This window comes from Oryctolagus cuniculus, chromosome 8, assembly GCF_051225735.1.
Source record: "Oryctolagus cuniculus isolate XC-2025 breed Fujian yellow rabbit chromosome 8, ASM5122573v1, whole genome shotgun sequence".
Lineage (NCBI taxonomy): Eukaryota > Metazoa > Chordata > Mammalia > Lagomorpha > Leporidae > Oryctolagus > Oryctolagus cuniculus.
The window spans coordinates 29,404,323-29,417,627 of NC_142874.1; the positions used below are offsets into that span (position 1 = coordinate 29,404,323).

The following is a 13,305-nucleotide window of genomic DNA, read 5'->3' on the forward strand; positions in this document are numbered from 1 at the left end:
GCCTGGAATAGCAATTACTTTGTCAACTGAGCACTCTGGATGAAACACTATCATAAAACTTTCTCTTTAGAGCCAGTCCACGGAAACTCCATCTCCAACCCTCAGTCTTTGAACAACTATAACACGAGGATGTTCAAAAAAGTTCACAGAAATGCATGTTAGGAAACAACCATGCATGTATTTCAAAATCTTTTGCAGCAAAACCAGCTTATCTTTGAACTCCATTTTTCCATGAATTTTATTAAGTTCATGAAATAAAAGGTAGCCCTCCATTTTAGAATGAATAAATAATCCAAAAAGCCACTACGAACAGTGACATTAGTTGCATTTTTTCAAAGGAGAACAGGTACTTATTTTTTTTTTTTTTAACATAAGACTCTTCCCTGACCTTCTGCTCCCATGACACCACAGCTAGATTTTTGGAAAGAGAATGTCAAAGTTGCATCATGGGCAATCTAAATCGGTTTCTATACAAAGTGCTATAAGGGTTGCCATTTTTCAGTAACTCCCTAAAGGTTTATATTCCTCTTTGCTTTTGATATAACAAGTTAATTTAGGCTAAAGCATTACTTTATCAAATGCTGCAAAACTGTAATGACACAAATTAAAATAATGAAGAAATGAGTTGCATTTAAAATGTTATGCTATAATTAAGCACTTTCCACTATGCATGCAAGGCTACTTCAAAATGTTTGTGGAAAATGGAATTGAAAGATGTCTAGGGGCAGGTATTTGCTGCAATGGTTATAATAGCTGTTGGGACACTGGCATCTCATATCATAGTACTGGATTCCAGTGTTGGCTCCACTTCTGACTTCTGGCAGCCAGTGATGGCTCAAGTAGTCAGGACCCTTGTCACCCACGTGGGAGGTGCTCCTCCCACATGACCCTCCCCCTTTCTGTTTCTGTCTCTCTGCCCTTCAGATGGATGGATGGACAGATGTTAGATAGGTAGAGATTTAAAAGACACTTTTTTTGGCACAAAAATGTTTTGAAACCCAAGCATGGCTTCTTTTCTTTAAAGATTTATTTATTTATTTAATTCAAAGTCAGAATTATGGTGAGGTTGGGGGGACTCTTCCATCCACTGGTTCACTCCCCAAATGGCCACAACAGCCAGGGCTGGGTCAGGCGGAAGCTAAGGAGTTCATCCAGATCTCCCAAGCAAGTGTAGAGGCCCAAGCACTTGGGGCCACCTTCTGCTGCCTTCCCAGGCAAACTAGCAGGGAGCCAGATCGGAAGTGGGGCAGCCAGGGCTGGAAACAGCGCCCATATGGGATGCCACAATCGCAGGCGGCATCTTACCCACTGTGCCCCAATGCTGGCCCCCAAGCATGGCGGTTTCCCAGGACTGTAGAGACTCCTTGTAGGAGGTCTCAGGGTGAAGACTTCACTTTGCTGAATAGCCCCACCCCTACTTCTGCACATCTTGGCTGACTGACTAAACTGCCCACACTGAAAGACACGGAACCACACTGCCCCTTTCCTCTGAAACACCAGTGTCACACAGCCAATCACCACGTCCTGCAAATTCTTTAGCACTTCGCATTTCTCTCTTCCTCACTTACACAGTCCTCAGTTGGACCTTTGTTCTGCGCCCCCACTAAGCCAAATTTCCCTGCTGCCCTCATGCCCTTCCCACTCATGTCCACCATCCAAAGAAGCCAGAATGACTCAAAGTCTAAACTTTTCACAGAACGCGTTGCCCACTTTAATCCCTGAGTGTTTATCCCAGTAATCCCCCCAGGTATACCCAGATGTTCATGGAATGAACCCAAATACCTTCCCAGGGCACACAGAACCTTGCTGGCTTTGTTTCTGGTCTCCATCTTTTTTTTATTAAAGATGATTTATTTATTTGAAAGGCAGAGTGACAGAGAGAAAGAGAGAGAGAGACAGCCAGAGAGATCTTCCATCCACTGGTTAACTCACCAAATGGTCCCAACAACCAAGGCTGGGCCAGGTCAGTGCCAGAACCCTGGAGCTCCATCTAGGTCTCCCACATGGGTGGCAGGGGCCCAGGCATTTGGACCATCTTCTGCTGATTTTCTAGGTGCATTAGCAGGGAGCAGAATCTGAAATAGGGCAGCCAGGACTCAAACAAGCATCCAATACTGGATGCTGGCAAAGCAACTGTGCCACAACACCAGCCCCTCTGGTCTCCATCTTAACGCTCCTCCCCTCCTCTCACACTCAGCTGTGGCCAAATGGAACTGCTTGTAGGTCTCCAGACCAACCTGCCTGCCCCTCACCTTTATTCAAGGCACTCCATCTGTCTGCGGTGGCCTCTCATTGCCACAAACTACCCACCTGTCTTCATCCTAAACGCCATGCCTCACACCCTCCCCGCAGAGTGGTGAGTCTTGAGCTGCTAAGGCGTCCTCTTCACCACTTCCTCACATCACATCTTCAGCGTGGTTAAGTCCGTTTCACTCTAGCAGGAAGCCTTGAAAGTTGAAATGGCTCCTGCTCATCCTAGAGTTCAGCACCAATGTCTAACATCAGATGGCTTAATGAACATTTGTTGAATGATGCTATGAAGGCACAGAGAGCTACAGTGCCTCCAATAAGAGGTAATTGGGCTCTGGAAGCTCGCAGAAACCTTCCCAGCCTGTTGCCCTCACCTTCTGCTCTGGGCTGGATGCCCTGTTGGTCTGTGTTACTTTACTTCCACACCTTGCTGCCCCCAGCCTCCTGGGACAGCAGGGATTGGATCATTTGCTGCTATCCCTCCAAGAGCTCAATGAAGGTCTGACATAGAAGAGGTGCTTCATTCATATAAAAAGGGATTCTAAGAAATTATATTCTGCCTTTTTATGTTTTTTATTTAAAAACCCAAAAAAACCCAGTATCCAAAAAAAGGAAGGCCTCCTCTTGTACCCACTCTGCAGTTAAGGTAACTGCTCATGGGTGATCTGGATTTCTCTTCTCCTCATGCCTTTACGTAGCCACTACCGCTGAATCTGCCTGACCTTCCACTAGGCTTCCTTGTTCTCCCCCACTACTCACATGCACAATCACTGCTCCCATTTTCCATTTGCTGCTTTCCCCTTCCTGGGATGAGAGTGTACAGATTATCTTCCATGTTAATCATGGATATTTTTATTTCCTGTTAACATGGGTAGTCAAGAGTTGACAGAATGATGCTCTTGGCTGCTGAGTAAAGCACACAGGTGTGCTCCATAAATGCTTGTGACTTGATATTCCACAGGAGTGCAGAGCTGCCAAGTTGCACCAACAGCTCTGCCTCACCCACAGCAGAAATGAATCCCCAGACTCAGCTGCAAAGCCATTTGAAAGGCTGCTGATTGGCATATTTCGCAACACCATTAATATGGTTGCTATGGATCTTCCACACCATACAATGGCTGGTCCACTGACAGTGTAAGGAGACCAAGGGAACAAGAAAATACCTTTGAGACAGGGAGAAGGATGAGCCAAACTCAAGGTTTATAATCAGACAGTGATCCCCAAAGGAGTTCAAATGCAGCACTGAAGCAATTTATTTTCTCATTTTCATCTGGAATGGGGATGCATCGCGCTGATTTCTATCATTCATTTAACCCACGTTGTTGGTTAGGTAATTTACTGCAGAGGCTAATTTGCACAAAGGGAAAACTTGAGCCAAGGTTATCCGACTCTAAGTCATGTCTTCCATAGCTTCTCGGTCACGCCCATGGTTCTCAGTTGAATAAACAATAGACTTCATAGGGCAGACATCTGTGTTTCTAATTCTCTAATATCCTGCAAGGTCTTGTTTAAATGTCAACTACTCAAGAGGGCAAGATCTATCTAAAATTAGCACCCACTGCAAGGCCTGGGCTGGCCCCCACAGCCCCTTACCTGTTCTTATTTTTGTCCACAACGCTCATCACCTCCTAACCTATGTAGTATATTTACCTGTTTGAATTATTATTTGTCACTTCCTTCTAAAATACAAGCCCCGTGAAGGGTGTAGTCTGTTTTGTTCCCAAATGTGTCCCCAACAACAGTGGCAGCCACAGAGTTGGCTTTATGAACTGAACTGTGTTCCCCTAAAAGCCCATGTGTTGAAGCTGCAATCCCCAACATAACTGTATTTGGAGACAGGGACTTAAGGGAGTGATTAAGGTTAAGTGAGGTCACAGGGGTGGCTCCTAATCCAGTAGGGCTCTTATCCCTTAGAAGAAGAGACTGTAGGGCTGTGTAAACACAGGGAAAGGGCACCCAAGGACACAGAAGAGGTAGCCCCCTGCCACCTGCCAGCCAGGACAAAGCCCCCACCACCAACCCTACCAAGACCAAGGCCTTGAACTTCCAGCCTCCAGGACTGTGAGAAAATAGATTTCTGTTGCTTAATCCTGCCGATAGGTGCTATCCTCTTATGGCGATTTGACCTAATTAAAACAATTGATGTGAATTAACAAATAGATGGGAATGTATGAAGTGTTCCCTCTTCAAACCCATTGTGCTCTCCTACTACAGAGTTTCCCTATCACCTCTCAGCTCTACGATTAAAAATACTGACAGTGAGGTATTAAAATAACTTGGAAATGGCTACTGTGAGAGGACCTCACCTACCTCGTAGGTGCAACTGCCGCATCATCAGCCCTGGTGGCAGGTCTTGCATCCTACTCTCTACTTTCCACTTGTAGTGTGGGGACAGCGCAGTGGATGCAGTTAGAGCCTGGGAAGCTGAAATCCACTGCACAGCTTATCACAAATCAATTGTGTAAGAATAAATTAAATATAATTTAAAATGGCACAATTACTTTATCATTCACATACATATTTGATTAGATATACTCATTTTGGTGAAACTGGGAACTTAACAACTAGGAACTAACAACTTAACAACTACAGAATCAATAGCCTCAATATACCATGCTTCTCTAAAAAGAAGACCAACGTAGTATGATTGTTATCAAACAAAAATGAATTAGCAAATTTCCATTGAAAATCAAACAATTAATCCAGCTCTGAAAATATGGGTATGGAATTGTTTGAAAGAATAGTCTCTTACCACTGTGAAGTAACAAAACAACTCACACAAATGCCTTTATAATATAATATAAAATTGTGCAAGGATTTACACAGTGACTGCCAGGGTGGGTGGAATTAAGACAAATTCTTAGTTCCACTTTCTGTAGGTTTGCATTACTGAGTGTTTAAATAGCAAGTGTCATTTTTTTATCAAAATGGAAAAAAACATACAAGTGAAAAGCATATGAAGTGGTCGCCCTGCGCATATTCAGACTAGCAAGATGTTCCTAGTACTTCCAGCCCTGGATAAAGTAAGAGGAATAAGAGATAGGAGCTGCTGTTTCAATTCAGATGGAATGGGCAGGATAGCTGCAAGGTGGGTAATGTGCAGGTTTTTCAGCAATCTGAAATGGCTCAATTTATAAAAGCAAGTGCTCGTTAGCTTAATGGAAAACCAGGCAGTGACACTCTCCCTATAGGGTAAGCCTGTGGAAGACAGCAAAGTCAGGCACTCACACTCCAAGGATTACATCTGAGCAGTTTTATACAGCTCCAAGTGGGAATTCTTCTAATTGGAGAACCTATTTGAAGGTTCCTCTTTGAACTTCAAAGTTTAGCTACCTAAACATATTATTCAATGTTTAGGTTCTCAACTGAGAGCCGTGGTCTCCCTTCTCAGCCTCCTGATGTTATGCCTCCCACCCTAAGTATTTGCCACTTCCTCACTGGAAGGTCATTATGATGCCCCTATTTCTGCCCCTTGCACCAGTGGAAACTGTTTGAAGATAGGGACCTTTGCTTCTGGATCGTCGAATTACTGGGAATGGCTCTAAATGAGTAACTGTTGACTTGCAAGTCGTACTATTCATTTGTTTACTTAGCGCCTATGTTTTAAGGGCTCAAATACTTAGCAGGTGCATCTCCATGGGTTGGTGAAATGGTCAAGAGTAAACAGACCACAGCTCTGCTGTGCTGGAGCTCCCTGGTTGAGACAGATAATGCTTTACTAAAATGTGGCATGTTAGGAATCAACAAGTGCTATGGTTAAAAAGGGAAACCAGGTAAGAAAGTGTCAAAGAGGAGTCAGCATTTGACACGGTAGCTAAGATGCCTCCTGTGACACCCGCATTCCATATCTAAGTGCCTGGGTCCAACTCTTGGCTCTGCTTTTTTTAAAGATTTATTTATTTATTTGAAGGGCAGAGATAGAAAAGGAGAGAGAATGAGTGAGAGAGAGAATCTTCCATCCACTGTTTCACTCCCCAAATGGTTGCAACAGCCGGGGTTGGGCCAGACCAAAGCCAGGAACAAGGAGCTTCTTTGAGGTCTCCCACATGGGTGACAGGAGCCCAAGGACTTGGGCCATCTTCTGCTGCCTTCCCAGGCACATTAGAAGAGAGCTGGATCAGAAATGGAGCAGCCAAGACACAACCCGGCAACCATATGAGATGCCAGCACTATAGGCAACAGGTTAACCTGCTACACCACAGCACCAGCCCCTTGGCTCTGCTTTTAATTCCAGGACACCCTGGGAGGCAGCAAGTGATGGTTGAAGTGATTGGTTGCTGGCCACCCACATGGGAAACCCATTGCCTGGCTTCAGCCTGGTCCTGCCCTGACTGCAGATAGCATTTTGGGGAGAGGATCAGCAGAAGGGAGCTCTCTCTTTACTGTCTCTATCTCTCTGCCTTTCGAATAAAATAAATAAATAACCTACTATGAGTTGGAGGGCTGGATCTAATTTAAACAGGGTGACCAGGAGGGGCAGGCTATGTGAATCGCAGTGGGGAGAATATGAGAGAGAAGGGCAAAAGCAAAGACCACATTGCTGGAGCAGATCGAAGCTAGGAACAAGGAGAAATGCAGGAGATGAGGGCAGAGAAGTGGCAGAACATGCATCATGTGTCTTGTGGACCACTGTAAGGACTGGCATCTACATGGAATAAAAAACTTGGAGTGTTTGCATTGTCCTGAGATGAACTCTAAGAATATTAGAGTCATGCATCGCTGGATGAGGGGTTGGGTTCTGAGCAATGCATTGCTTGGTGATGTCATTGTTGTGAGGACATCCTGGAGTGGCTCACACAAACCCAGATGCTGTGGGTCAGTCACTCAGTGTAGCCTCTTGATACGCTCAAGAGACAAACAACACACAGAGTCTGACCATCGATTATCTTCTATAAATAAAGGAGTCCACTCTAAAATGATGAAAGAAGGTATAATAAACCACAAGCCAGCAGCATAGTTGCCTCTGATCAATTATTACGTGTGCTAATCTTTCACAGAAGGGGCCATGCACCAAGTTTGTTTATGCCAAAGGCACATACCACGCATGTATGGGGTGTGCCTTGTGGCATATTAGGACAGCATGATGTCACCAGGGGGTAGAAATGTCCCACCCCAGCATGGTCCTGTGGACCACTGTCATCCACGCAGCCCATCAGTGCCTGGAATAATGTCATGTGGCACATGGCTGTATATACGTGTCTCAACACGGGCTGGATTCGTTTGTTAACAGGGTCACACCTTGAGGTGTGCTGAGAAAGGATGAGGGAGCAAGAACAGGTGGAAACCTCACTTGAAGGTTGCTACTGTCATACAGGCGAGGGAAGATGGTGACCTGACAAGGGTTGTAGCAGCAAACGTGGTACAGGTTCACCGGTTTCTAGATATATTGGTTAAGTTAGAGGCGAAAGAATTTCCTGACAATTGAATATAGTAAAAAAATTGCAAGAAATACACCTAAATACACAAAACCACAATGGAAGGATAGCAAGAAAGACACTGTGGGGATGGAAGTCAGAGGGAGACAACTGAGTACTGGCATCGCCCATAATGAATCATGAATGATTTGCAACAAATTGATTACTATCTGGGGGGAAGAAAGATGTTTTTGAGTGGCTCTTTTGTGCCAGAAAATAAGGGTTTCACCTGAGTTATATCTTAACATTTATACCAACCCTGTGAGGTGGGTGCTGTTATTTTTCCTTTGCGGATAAGGAAGCAGACAGAAAAAGGCTAAGTTACACACTGGTCTCCTCGCTGTGCTTTCCCCAGCCAGGATTCAAGCCTGACACTCTCCCTCCAGAAACTGTACATTCTAAGGACGTTAGAGGCCCCCTGATGCTGTTCTCTTCACTGAAACTCTATTACTGCAATGAAATTTTTACAAAGTCAGTTTACTCTATCTGCACACACACACACATACACACACACACCGAGTGACAAAACAAGATAAACAGCAACACCTAGTGGTGGTTTACAGTGGAATACATAGGCTAGGACTTTAAAAATTCATGGGAAAATGAAATTGAAAATTTTAGCCCAGAAAATTGTTGAAACCCATGCATATGTTTTTCATAATATTAATTCTCCAAGAACTTTTTAATGTCTCTAATATAGCTCTTGTAAAAAATAATATAATAGACAAAATGTTAGTGATCAAAAAAATGTGACTAAACATTAATTTAAAAACTGATGCAGGCCCAAATCATTTGAATCCTGAACATGGCCTTTGTCCTTTATACAAAATCAGTAAACTAAGTTTTTTCCCTTTCCACATTCTTTCATTTGCCTATATTTACATTATTTTCACATTCATTTACATATTATATATGCATTATACATTTTTAAAAAGATTTGTTTATTTGAAAGGTAGCGTTACAGAGAGAGAGGGAGAGAGAGACATAGAGAGATCTTCCATCCACTGGTTCACACCCTGAATGGCTACAACAGCCGGAGCTGTGCCAGTCCAAAGTCAGGTGCCAAGAGCTTCACCTTGGTCACCAAGTGGGTGGCAGGGGCCCAGGCACTTGGGCCATCCTCTGCTGCTCTCCAGGCACATTAGCAGGGAGCTGAATTGGAAATGGAACAGCCAGGACTTGAACCAGTGCCCATATGGGGTGCTGGCTTCACAGGCACTGCCTTTACCTACTACACCACAGCACAAGCTCCCCCTATATATTTTGGATGCTCAGCAATGCACTAGGGCTAGACGCTGAATTTCAGAGACATTACAAGACATTACAGTCCGTATTCTGATAGACTTTGGGGAAAAATACTCAGATATAACATGTTCATCATACTCCTGGAACATGATCATTAAAACAGTTCAGTAAATTCAAAGACAGAGCAGTGCTGGGGAAGGAACGATCTGCCTCACTTGGGGCTTAGGGGAAGGTTCAGAAAAGACAGGGTAACTGCTCTCACCCTTCCATACACTGCCAACTACTGCTCTGCTCTCATAACAAAAGTGCATGGAACTGGTCCATTTCCATTCAGACCTTCCGTGCACTCTTGCCAGACTTAAGTGTCCCAAAATGCTGCACTCACCGCCTATCCGCCTCATTGATCACCTTGTTCAGACCTCACAGTGGCTTCTGTAGCCTCCACACTATGAAGAGGCCCCACAAAGCTCAAGGAAAACATGTTTGTTTGGGTGTGAAAAATTTTGAAACCCATGCCCAGCTTCTTTCAAATACAAAAATCCCATGAACGTTTTGAATGCCGCTGGTTTGCATGGATTCCAAGAATTTTTATGCCACGGTAAATTTACCTTTTCATTCCCTATACTAGAAACTTTTTGGAGTAGCCTTGTAAAACAAAAGGGACCACTTACTTGTTGAACTGGGTGGCGTGAACTATGTAATTGTGCGTGCAGTTTGCTCATCTGTGTGCTGGGATGACTGCAGCTCTTAGCGCACACAGCTGCTGGGATGAATCTGGCAGAGAGGAGGTGCTCAGTACTAGTGAATCATTGTAATAACCAGCACACTGTTCTGCCTGATCTCACATTGCCACAGGTGTTTCCTCTGCATTTGAAGGGAGGCTGGAATAACTGACCCCCAGAGTCTCTTGCAGACACTTGGATTTCCAGTCCACTTGACACCCATTTAAAGCTGGCTTATGCACTTGATGTGCACACCCTCCTGTCCCCATACTGTGCCTACTCTGCCTCTGCACACCGTCTAGTGCCACTGTCTCTTCACCTTTTGCCTGGCCAAATCCCACCTGTTCAAGGTGTGAATCCAAAGTACACTTCCCACGGACTTTAGTTTTATTGATATTCTCTCTCATTTCTGAATTCTTACAGTTCTGTAAGTAGAAATGCAAACTCCTTTTCCCCTTAGTATTATAATAGATTACAGAATTGCTATTGATGCATCTGTCCTGGTCTTTCCATTTCAGTGGCATTCTGCTACAGTAAGGGAACAAACATCCCAACTCCAGACGGGATATTATAATTTTTTCTTTATTTAGTTTGAGAATCAGAAAGCAAGACAAGAGACAGAGAGACAGAGATCTCCTATACACTGATTCATTCCCCAGATGCCCTTAAAGGAGGGAGAATAAAAGACAGAGCCAAGTGCCTGATGACCTCTGGCCAAGTAATAAGGTCGGAGTCACAGTGGCCACTTCCAGCCTGCAGTCATAAACCCAACCCTCTGGTCATGCTGCTTGGGCCAGGCCAGATGACTTGGCCATTGCCAATACTTCCTGCTCTCTCCTTGCGCATACGCAAGTCTTCCCCTGCCAGTATGCAGAACTTTATTTATCTATTACTTGTCTATTAAGGTAAACATTATTTGTCTATTAAGCATTACTTGTCTACTAAGGTAAACGCAGGTCTGATTGGTGGCAGAGGGTAGCGGTTAGCTTTTGTTCAGCAAAACAGAGTCTTGTGAGCTACTGTTAGAATGACAGGTCCAGATGCCTCACATCGTCTCCAGCACTCTACCAACTCCAGAGAATGTGCAGCGGTATCTTACGATGGCTTTACCTTTGTACATTTCTGTTTATTCCATTTATTTGAGAAGCAGAGCAAGCAGACAGGCAGAGCCCCAGTCTGCTGGTTCACACTCCAAATGCCTATAAGACCCAGGGCTGGGGCAGGTTGAACTGGGAGCTTGGGAACTCAATCCAGGTATCCCACTTGGGTAGGAAGGACCACGGCTGCTTCCCATTAGGGAATGTGCAGTCGGAGAAGGGCTCAGATCCAGATGCTCCAACATGGAATGTGGGTGTCCCACCTGGCATCCTAACTGCTGCCTGCCCCTGGTGATGGTTTTAGTTCCCGAAAGTCTAAATGTTCAGAGTCATTTCAGGGCTGATTTCTGACTGGCATGTTTGCTTTGGTAAAATATCAGCTCAAATCTCTGGTCCATGTTTTCACCAGACTGTTCTTATTGAGGGTTTTATTTTTTAATTTGATTTAATTTAATTTTTTAAATTTGACAGAGTTATAGACAGTGAGAGAGAGAGACAGAGAGAAAGGTCTTCCTTCCGTTGGTTCACCTCCCAAATGGCCGCCATGGCCAGAGCTAACCTATCCGAAGCCAGGAGCCAGCTACTTCTTCCTGGTCTCTGATGCGGGTGCAGGCGCCCAAGCACATGGGCCATCCTCCACTGCCCTCCCAGGTCACAGCAGAGAGTTGGACTGGAGGAAGAGCAACTGGGACTAGAAGCCGGTGCCCATATGAGAAGCTGGCGCTGCAGGCGGAAGATTAACCAAGCGAGCAATGGCACTGGCCCCTGTACTTATTGAGTTTTAAGAGCTTATCGGCCGGCGCCGCGGCTCACTAGGCTAATCCTCCACCTTGTGGCGCTGGCACACCGGGTTCTAGTCCCGGTCAGGGCGCCGGATTCTGTCCCGGTTGCCCCTCTTCCAGGCCAGCTCTCTGCTGTGGCCAGGGAGTGCAGTGGAGGATGGCCCAAGTGCTTGGGCCCTGCACCCCATGGGAGACCAAGAAAAGCACCTGGCTCCTGGCTCCTGCCATCGGATCAGCGTGGTGCGCCGGCCGCAGCGCGCCGGCCGCGGCGGCCATTGGGGGGTGAACCAACGGCAAAGGAAGACCTTTCTCTCTGTCTCTCTCTCACTGTCCACTCTGCCTGTCAAAAAAAAAAAAAAAAAGAGCTTCTTACACCTCAAGAGGTGTAAGACAAATCTTTTGTCCACATGTAAAGTGACAATCTGTAGTTTCTCTTTTATTTCCTTAAAAGTTCCTTTCAACAAGTTAAGGTTTTCCTTTCCATAAAGTCAAATTCATTATTTTTTCATTTTTAAAAAAGATTTATTTATTTATTTATTTAAAAGTCACCGCTCTACACACACACACACACACACACACACAGAGGTCTTCCATCCACTGGTTCACTCCCGAGTTAGCCACAATGACCTTGGGCCATATTCTACTGCCTTCCCAAGCCATAGCAGAGAGCTGGATCAGAAGTAGAGCAGCAGGGACTAGAACTGGCACTCATATGGGATGCTAGCACTGCAGGCAGCGGCTTTACCCACTAGGTCATAGCACTGGCCCCAATTTTTTTTTTTTTTAAGATTTACTTATTTACTTGGAAAGTCAGAGTTACACAGAAAGAGAAGGAGAGGCAGAGAGAGAGAGAGAGAAAGAGAGAGAGAGAGACAGTCTTCCATCCGTTGGTTCACTCCCAACTGGCCACAATGGTGGAGTTGTACCAATCTGAAACCAAGAGCCAGGAGCTTCCTCTGAGTCTCCCAAGCGGATGCAGGGGCCCAAGGACTTGGGCCATCTTCTACTGCTTTCCCAGGCCACAGCAGAGAGCTGGATCGGGAGTGGAGCAGCTGGGTCTTGAATCGGTGCCCATATGGGATGCCGGTGCTTCAGGCCAGGGCGTTAACCCACTGCACCACAGCACCACCCCCTGGCCCCTATGTTTTTTTTATTTTGATTTGCATTTTCAAGTATTATCTAAGAATTTTTTTTTTACCTATATCAAGTTGCAAAGACTTGTCCTGTTCTTTCTTCTACAAGATTGAGAGATTTAGCTTATTGTTTTGGGGATATACCTGTAGAACAATTTTAAGCAGAATTGGTAATTCCTTCCCTGTTCTCATTAAAGGGAAAGCATTTGATTTTTCATTGTTATCATATTAGCTGTTTTTGTGGTACATAAATTATACCTCAATAAATTGAAACATGTTTAACTTAATAAAATATATACAACTAGAAGACATAGGGATGCCTACTAGATGACAAAGAATTCTAATGCTATCTGTATTCTCTTTGTTGACAAGTTACATAGACCATGAGGGAATGCAAGCATGTTTTCAGAATAAGAAGTTGATGGCTGATAAAAAGATAAAAGGCATAAATAAAAGTATAGCTGCAAGAATTGTGGTGCACTGGCAAGACAACAGGCTTCAGATTCATCGGTCTTGGTCCTAACCCTGACATCACTCTTTATTTTCTGTGGAGCCTTTGGCAATGGACTTAACCAGGAATTCCAATTTCTCACCTTCATGTTTGAGATCTTAAGATCTCCATAATGAACTCTTTTTTAAAGATTTATTTATTTATTTATTTG

At 44.6% G+C, this 13,305-nt stretch overlaps 1 protein-coding gene and 1 long non-coding RNA gene across 2 annotated transcripts in view; one reads left to right on the plus strand and one right to left on the minus strand.

The window, feature by feature from the left end:
• LOC127482618 (annexin A10) overlaps window positions 1–13,305 on the plus strand; it is a 70,797-nt gene that overhangs the window by 32,322 nt on the left and 25,170 nt on the right. The gene's annotated exons all lie outside the window — the stretch shown is intronic.
• LOC138843602 (uncharacterized) overlaps window positions 1–13,305 on the minus strand; it is a 39,821-nt gene that overhangs the window by 23,348 nt on the left and 3,168 nt on the right. The gene's annotated exons all lie outside the window — the stretch shown is intronic.